This window comes from Equus przewalskii, unplaced genomic scaffold (assembly GCF_037783145.1).
Source record: "Equus przewalskii isolate Varuska unplaced genomic scaffold, EquPr2 ChrUn-9, whole genome shotgun sequence".
Lineage (NCBI taxonomy): Eukaryota > Metazoa > Chordata > Mammalia > Perissodactyla > Equidae > Equus > Equus przewalskii.
The window spans coordinates 1,155,470-1,164,353 of record NW_027228757.1 but is presented as its reverse complement, the minus strand read 5'-3'; positions in this window follow the sequence as shown (position 1 = coordinate 1,164,353).

Below are 8,884 nucleotides of genomic sequence, written 5' to 3'. Positions count from 1 at the left end.
TGAGAACAGACAAGGCAGCTTTCCCTGGGGAATTTTTCTGCTAGCAGCCATTAGAGGCTCTGATTTTACGTGAAGCACCGGAGAGCCATTGGAAGCTTTCAGACAGCAATGAAGCACACATAAAATAGTAGAAACACCACTGGCAAAATATTTTGGGGTGGAGGGAGAATGAAAGTTGAGAGAGACCTGCATAAATTAATAATAGTAATTTGATGTGAAACTCCTATGGTCTAGATAAAGAGTTTAGAAATGAAGACAGGTAGTAAGTCTGAGCTATATTGCAGAGAAGGACTAGTCTTGAGCTTGAAACACCAAGAGACAGCATCCTGAAATTTCTAAGTTGGGAAGTCACATTAACTTTAATGAGAATTCAAGTCCAACCGTACGTTTTCAGTGTTTGAGAAGAGGACAATTGAGATTGGCTTAGCCGTTAGAACCATGTTAGGTCACTGCTTTCTCTTGCAGGTGTATTGGTAAATTACTCTCAAGACTGGGTCCTCTTTCCACAGAGGCCTTATTTTCCTGTGGAATGTGTAGAAGATGAAAAGATAGTTAGGCTTAAATACAAAGATGAGGAGGAAATGAGAAAGCAGTGATTGAGAAGAAGACTTCATATTGGCCTTCAAATCTTTGAAGAGTTTTTCAGAGATTTCTTCTTTATTCTGTTCTATTAAAGAGGACAGAATAAGAATAAGGCAGACGTGAAACTTGAGGAATTGGGGTTTGGCATTCAGAAAAAATTCTGATTAAGCTACTGTCCATAGAGAAAGAGAAGGATGTAATCAAAATAATTTCAGAAAGAGAGAGACCTTGATATTTGTGGATAAGTTTGGACCTAACTGTGCTTGGGTGCAAGGGTAAGGGTAAGTTATGTCTGGAAGTTTGTTGCAGTTTCATCATCCCATTATTCTCATCAAAATGCAGCTTTTGAATAAAATCTGAATATGCCCCCCTCTTCTCTTAGCTAGTGATCTCTCCATTCATACTGAAGATTTAAGTCATGCTCAGTGGAGAGATAATCCTTGTTCATGGATAGGAAGATTAAATATTGTTAAAATGTCAGTTCTTCCCAACTTGATCTATAGATTCAACACAGTCCCAATCAAAATCCCAGCAAATTACTTTGTTGATATTGACAAACTGACTCTAAAGTTTATATGGAGAGGCAAAAGACCCAGATTAGCCAACGCAGTGTTGAAGAAGATCAACAACAACAAAGTTGGAGGACTGATGCTACCCAACTTCAAGATTTAATATAAAGCTACTCTAATGAAGACAGTGTGGTATTGGTGAAAGAATAGACATAGATAAATGGAACAGAATAGAGAGCCCAGAAATAGATCCACATAAATATAGCCAACTGATCTTTGACAAAAGAGTAAAGGCAATCCAGTGGAGAAAGGATAGTTGTTTCAATAAATAGTGTTGGAACAACTGGACATCCACTTGCATAAAAGCAAATCTAGACGCTGACCTTATGCTTTTCACAGAAAGTCATGCTCAGTGAAAAGGGCTTGAAACAGTGATCAACTCAGTAGCAATGAATCCCCCTAGTGCACAGATTATAGTCTCTATGGGCCATTTTTTCAATAAAAGGAAGCAGGGATCCTTCAAGTAATAGCTGTTTCCAGGTGTCAGGCAGGAAAAATACAAGGTGAGCCTAGAACGTCTTATTCTATCAGGTAGAAAGAAGCTGTCAAAGCCTGCTAGGATAGTGTCAAAAGAACAGTGTCAGTAGTCAATCTGAATAAGGCATACTTTAATTATAAAAACATTTCGGTCGGCGCCGGCCCTGTGGCTGAGTGGTTAAGTTCGCAGGCTCTGCTTCGATGGCCTAGGGTTTCACCGGTTCAGATCCTGGGCGCGGACATGGCACCGCTCGTCAGGCCATGCTGGGACAGCATCCCACATAGCACAACCAGAAGGATCTACAACTGGACTATACCACTATGTACTGGGCAGCTTTTGGGGGAAGAAGAAGAAAAAGAAAAGATTGGCAACAGATGTTAGCTCAGGTGCCAATCTTCAAAAAAACTATTTCAGATATACAATGGAATACTACTCAGCCAGAAAAAAAAGACAAAATCATCCCATTTGCAACAACATGGATGCACCTGGAGGGAATATGCTACGCGAAATAAGTCAGACTGAGAAAGACAAACACCAGATGATTTCACTTATATGTGGAATATAAACAAGCACATGGACAAAGAAAACAGTTCAGTGGTTACCAGGGGAAAGGGGGTGGGGGGTGAGCACAAGTGGTGAAGGGGAGCACCTATGTGGGGACAGACAAGAAATAATGTACAACTGAAATTTCACAATGATGTAAACTATTATGAACTCAAACTAAAAAAACTATTTCGGTGAAAGTAATGTTTGGAAAAATGTATACCATGCTAACAGTAAGCAGAGGAAGGCTGGAGTGGCTATAGGAATATCAGACAGAGTTGACTTCAAGACAAAGTGGACTGCCAGAGATGAAGAGGGGCGTTTCATAATGATAGAAAGGTCGGGATAAACTTTACATTCATACCATGGGGTACGACTTAGCAATGGAAAGGAACAAACTACTGATACATGCAACAACGTGAATGGATCTCGAAAACATTACACTGAGTGAAAGAAGGTTCACACAAAAGAATACACGTTGTACCATTCAATTTATTTGAGGCTCTAGAACATGCAGTATTAATGTATGGTACAAAAAAAACAAAAACAATGTTGCCCACAGGGATGGAGTGGGAATGAGGATTGACTGGGAAGGACATAGGAACTTTCTGGGTTGATGGTTCTGTATTTTGACATAGGAGTTTGGGTTACATGGGTGTATGCATTTGTCAAAACTCATCACATGGTAACACATAAGATTTGTGCATGTCATTGGATATAAATTTTACCTTAAAAAGAAACTGTAAATAAAGATTGAACTCTAGTTAATAATACCCATACAGAGGGTTTAGAGGTGAGGTATCCTGATGTCTGCTACTCACTCTGAAATGCATCAAAAAAATAAAATGGTTCAATGGAAGGATGGCTAGATAGTTATATAACAAAGCAAATAGAATGAAATGTTATTATAGAATTTAGATAGTGTGTATCTATGAATTTTCACTGGAAAAAAATCAACTTTTATGTACCTTTAAAAATTTTCATAATAAAATGTTGAAAATAAGAGGCCTTATATTTAGAGATACATATAAACATATACAGATGATGTCTGGGGTTTGCCTCAAATAACCTGGGTGAAGGGGACTGGTTTGGAGTATGAGTGAAATACAATTGGTCATAGATGGTTAATTGTTTTGTCTGGTGTTAGATACAGCAGAATCATTGCACTGTTCTATTTTTTATATGTTTGGAAATTTCCATAATAAAGGATTTTTAAAAAAAATTACGGACATTTAAAAAGCTTAAAACAACACAGAAGATAGAAAATAAAAGAGCATAACAGCAAAAGTCTCTCCTAAAACCCTAGGCCTTCTCCCCAAAGAAAACTGCTGTTGACCATTTCCTTTATTTTTTAATTTTTAGTTTTTTATTGCAGTAACATTGGATTATGACATTATATAACTTTCAGGTGTACAGCGTAATATATTTCGAATTCTGTGTAGATTGCATCATGTTCACCACCCAAAGACTAATTATCATCCATCACCACGCGTGTGCCTAATCGCCTCTTTCACCCTCCTCCCTCCCCGCTTATTCTCTGGTAATCACCAATCCAATCTCCGTTGCTTTGTGTTTGTCGTCGTTTTTATCTTCTACTTATGAGTGAGATCATACGGTATTTGCCTTTCTCCCTCTGACTTATTTCACTTAGCATTAATACCCTCAAGGTCCATCCATGTTGTCACAAATGGCCAGATTTCCTCATTTCTTATGGCTGAGTAGTATTCCATTGTGTATATATACCACATCTTCTTTATCCATTCGTCCCTTGATGGGCACCTAGGTTGCTTCCAAGTCTTGGCTATTGTGAATAACGCTGTGATGAACATAAGGGTGTGTGTATCTTTATGCATTTGTGTTTTCAAGTTCTTTGGATAAATACCCAGGAGTGGAATAGCTGGATAATATGGTAGATCTATTCCTAATTTTGTGAGGATACTCTGTACTCTTTTCCATAGTGGCTGCACCAGTTTGCACTCCCACCAGCTGGGTACAAGGGTTCCCTTCTCTTCACATCCTCTCCAACACTGTTTCCTGTTTTGTTAATTACAGCCATTCTAACCAGAGTGAGGTGATAAGTCATTGTAGTTTTGATTTGCATTTCCCTGATAGCTAATGATGTTGAACATCTTTTCATGTGCCTGTTGGCCATCTGCATGTCTTCTTTGGCGAAATCTCTGTTCAGATCTTTTGCCCACTTTTTAACTGGGTTGTTGGGTTTTTTGTTGTTGAGACGTATGTTCTTTGTATATTTTGAATATTAACCCCTTATCTGATATATGATTTGCAAATATCTTCTCCCAGTTGTTAGGTTGTCTTTTTATTTTATTGATGGCTTCCTTTGCTGTGCAGAAGCTTTTTAGTTTGATCTAGTCGCATTTGTTTATTTTTTCTTTTGTTTCCTTTGCCCAGTCAGACGTGGTACTTGAAAATGTGCTAAGACCCATGTTGAAGAGTGTACTGCCTATGTTTTCTTCTAGAAGTTTCATGGTTTCAGGTCTTGCATTCAATCCATTTTGAGTTGATTTTTGTGCATGGTGTAAGATAATGGTCTACTTTCATTCTTTTGCATGTAGCTCTCCAGTTTTCCCATCACCATTTATTGAAGAGACTGTCCTTTTTCCATTGTATGTTCTTAGCTCCCTTGTTGAAAATTAGCTGTCCATAAATGTGTGGGTTTATTTCTGGGCTCTTGATTCTGTTCCATTGATCTGTGTGCCTGTTTTTGTGCCAGTACCATGCTGTTTTGGTTACTATAGTTTTGTAGTATATTTTAAAATCAGGGAGTGTGATACCTCTAACTTTGTTCTTTTTCCTCAGGATTCCTTTGGCTATTCAGGGTCTTTTGTTGTTCCTATTGAGCATTTCCTGATATTCCAGAAAGTAATATATCTATACCAGCATATAGATTTGAATTGAATATATATTTATTTATATCCACTTTTCTAATTTACACAAATAGTGGTATTAATTTTCTATTGCTGCTGTAACAAATTGCAACAAACCTAGTGGCTTAAAACAACCCAAATTTATTATCTTACAGTTCTGTAGGTCAGAAGTCCAACTCAGGTCTCCCTGTTCTAAAATCAGGGTGTCAGTAGGGCTGCGTTCCTTTTTGGAGGCTCTGGGAAAGAACCCGTTTCCTTGCTGTGAGATAATAGGAAATATACATATTGGTCTCTACCCCCCTGGTTCCTGGGGGGGAACCTAAAACCCTTGTAAATTCCTAGATGATAAGAACACCAGGAGCATCTCTTGTTCTAATGAGGCAGCTGTGGGTGGGCTCTTGAATGGCTCCTGCATGAGGGCTGGTCACCAGGAAGACCAAGTCATGATTAGAAGCTTGGGATTTTCATCTCCACCCCCACCCCATCCTCCAGAGAGGGCAGAGGAGCTGGAAATTGAGTTAATAATTGGTCATGCCTACATGAGGAAGCCTCCATATCCCAATCATGTGGGATTCAGAGAGCCACCAGGCTGGCAAACACAATACTGGGAGGGTGACACACCTCAGCTCCACAGGAAGAGAAGCTCCTGTGCTCTGGATCCTGCCAAACTTTACCCTATGTGCATGTTCATCTAGCTGTTCACTTTGTCTTTTATCATATCCTTTAATAAAATGGTAAACTTAAATAACCATTTCCCTGAGTTCCGTGAGCTGCTCTAGGAAATTAATTGAAGCCCAGGTGACAACCTGGGCTTGTGACTGGTGTCTGAAGTGGGAGGGGGGCAGTGTTATGGGGCTGAGCCCTTAACATATGGGATCTGATGCTAACTCCGGGTAGATAGTGTCAGGATTGAGTTGTATTCTTGGACACCCTGCTGGTGTCCGAGAATTGCTTGTTGATATGGGGGGAAACTTCCATACATCTGGTGACCACATGTGTCAGAAGTGAAGTGTTTTGTGTGAGTAGTAAAGTAGACTCACAGGGAAGAAACTCATAGTAGGGAAGAACTGGGGTTTTCCCCACACAGGAGGAGGAAAACTGGTTTTTTCCCCTTTTTACTTACCTTTTCCAGCTTCTGGAGAACTACTTCCTCCATCTTCAAAGCCGACAATGCTGCATCTCTGCCCATCTCTCCCTCTGATTCTCCTCTTCGCCTCCCACTTCCACTTCTAAGGACTCTTGTGATTACATTGGGCCCATCCAGGTAATCCAGGATAATCTCCCCTTTTTAAGCTCAGCCAATTAGCCACCTTAATTCCATCTGCAAACTTAATTCCCCTTTGCTGCATAATTTAACATGTTGACAAGTTCTGGGGATTGGACATGGAATCTTTGGGGGCCATTATTCTATCTACCACAGATGGTGTACTGTGCACATTATTCTGCACCTTGCTCTTTTCCACTTAGTATAACTTCGTGCTCATACAAATCGGCATATACAGGTTCTTTTAGATTGCCACATAGTATTTCACTGTAGAACATCACAGAATTTTACTAGTTCCCTATTAATGGACTCTTACATTGCATCCAGTTTTTTACTGTTACAAGAAAAAATGCTGCAATAAACATCCTTGATTTGTAGGTAGAGGTACTTGTGACTGTAGGATGAATTTAGCAATGGAGTTGTTTATTTTGAAAATGAGATGTTTTACAGCATCACTGCATTCTCTATGATGAGGTAATCCTAAAAATGATAATGTTCCTTGTTCATTTTTTATTCATTCATTCATTTACTGCGTGGCTCTCATGTGCCAGGCACTGATCTTGGAGCTGAGACTAGAGCAGTGGACAAAAAGAAAAAGTCTCTGCCTCATGGAGTTTTCATTTTGGCGCAGGGAGACTGACCACTATAAGAAAACAAGTGAATACATAGTAGGTCAGATGGCGATAAGAACTCTTAAAAAAATAGTGTGGTACAGTAGTTCTCAAAATGGGGCCAGGGACTCCTAAAGCTCTTTTAAGGAATCCTTAAGGTCAAACCTATTTTTGTAATAATACCAAGATGTTATTTGCCCTCGCTGTCATTCTTTCGTGAGTATACAGTGGATTTTTCCAGAGGCTACATGATATCACAGCAGATTGGATGCAGAAGCAAATATGAAAATCCAGTCATTTTCTATTAAGACAGACATTAAAGAGGTTTGTAAAAATGTAAAATAGTACTCTTACTAATTTTGCTTTGGATAATATAGTTATTTTCTATTAAAAATATTTTATCTTAAGTCAGGGTTGCTATTGTTTTTAAATTAATACATGAGTATTTTTAAATGTTCTAATTTCTCACAAGGTAAATATTGAGAGATATGACCCACATAAAAAAAAGCTCTTTGGGGCCCTTGATTTTTAAGAGTGTAAAGGGGTCTTGAGACCCAAATGTGTGAAAACTATTGGTGTAGTGTAGTGGAGGGAGGGGGAAGATTGCTGGAGGCAGGGGAAGCCTTACTGACAAGATAGCATTTGAGCCAAGACCTGAAGGTAGAGATGGAATGAGCCGTGTAGGAGTAGAACATTCCAGACCAAGGGAGCAGAAAGTGCTATGAAGCGTGCCTGGAATTGTGGAAGAATAAAGAGGTCAAGATAGCTGCAATTATATGACTGCAAGGAACAGTGGAAGGAGACGAGATCAGAGAGGTGGTGGGGATCCCAGGTGATGCGTAGGGCATTGTGGGATATTTTAAGGATTTTGGCTTTTACACTGAGTGAAATGGGAAACCAGTAGAGCAATGGAGGATTGTAAGGAATGCTGATGTGGTCAGAAATGCTTTTTGACTGATGACTCTAGCTGCTGTGTTGAGAATGGATTGTATAAAGGCAAAGTAAGGTGAATGAGGCTATTATAACAGTCCAGGCCAGAGGGGGTGGTGGCTTGGACCAGGGTGGTAACCATGGAGGTGGTGAAAAATGTTTGGAGTCTGAATATATTTTGAAGGTATAGCTCTCAGGATTTGGTAATGGATGGAGATGATGTGTGAGAGAAAGAGAAGTTAAGGATGACTCCAGATTTTTGACCTGACCATCTGGAATGATAGAGTTTTCATTTATAAAATGGAGAAGCCTGGGGGAGGAATAGGTAGGGAGGGATACAGAAGCTAGGTTTTTGACTGTGTTAGGTTTGTGATGCCTGTTAGATATTTATTTAAATTTTTTTTGAGAAAGATTAGCCCTGAGCTAATATCTGTTGCCAATCTTCCTCTTTTTGCTGAGGAAGATTGGCCCTGAGCTATCATCTGTGCCCATCTTCCTCTACTTTATATGTGAGGTGCCTGCCACAGCATGGCTTGATAAGCGACGTGTTTGTCTGCACCTGTGATCTGAACCGGCAAACTCTGGGCCACCAAGTGGAGCATGTGAACTTAACTGCTATGTCACCAGGCCGGCCCCAGCCTGTTAGATATTTAAATAGAAATGTCTACCAGGCAGTTAAATACCTGACCCGAATTCAGTGGGGAGGCCTGGGGAAGAGATAAAAATTTGGTAGACATAATCAGTCTGTTGATGATATTGAAAGCCAAAAAACTAGAGGAGGTCACCTGGGGAATGAGGAGACAGAGACAGAGAAGTGAGGTCTTGGCAGCACAATGTCAAGAGTTCCATGAGAGGGACAAGTCCCCGCAGACTGTGCTCTCCCTGGCTTTGACTGGAAAGGCTAAGGTAGTGTTAGATGAAAATATGTTCAAGAATGAGAGAGCCAAATCACCTTCCTTTCACTGTGAGGAATATAATTTAATTACTGAAAAAAAGTCACTTTAATTATTTTCCCAAAA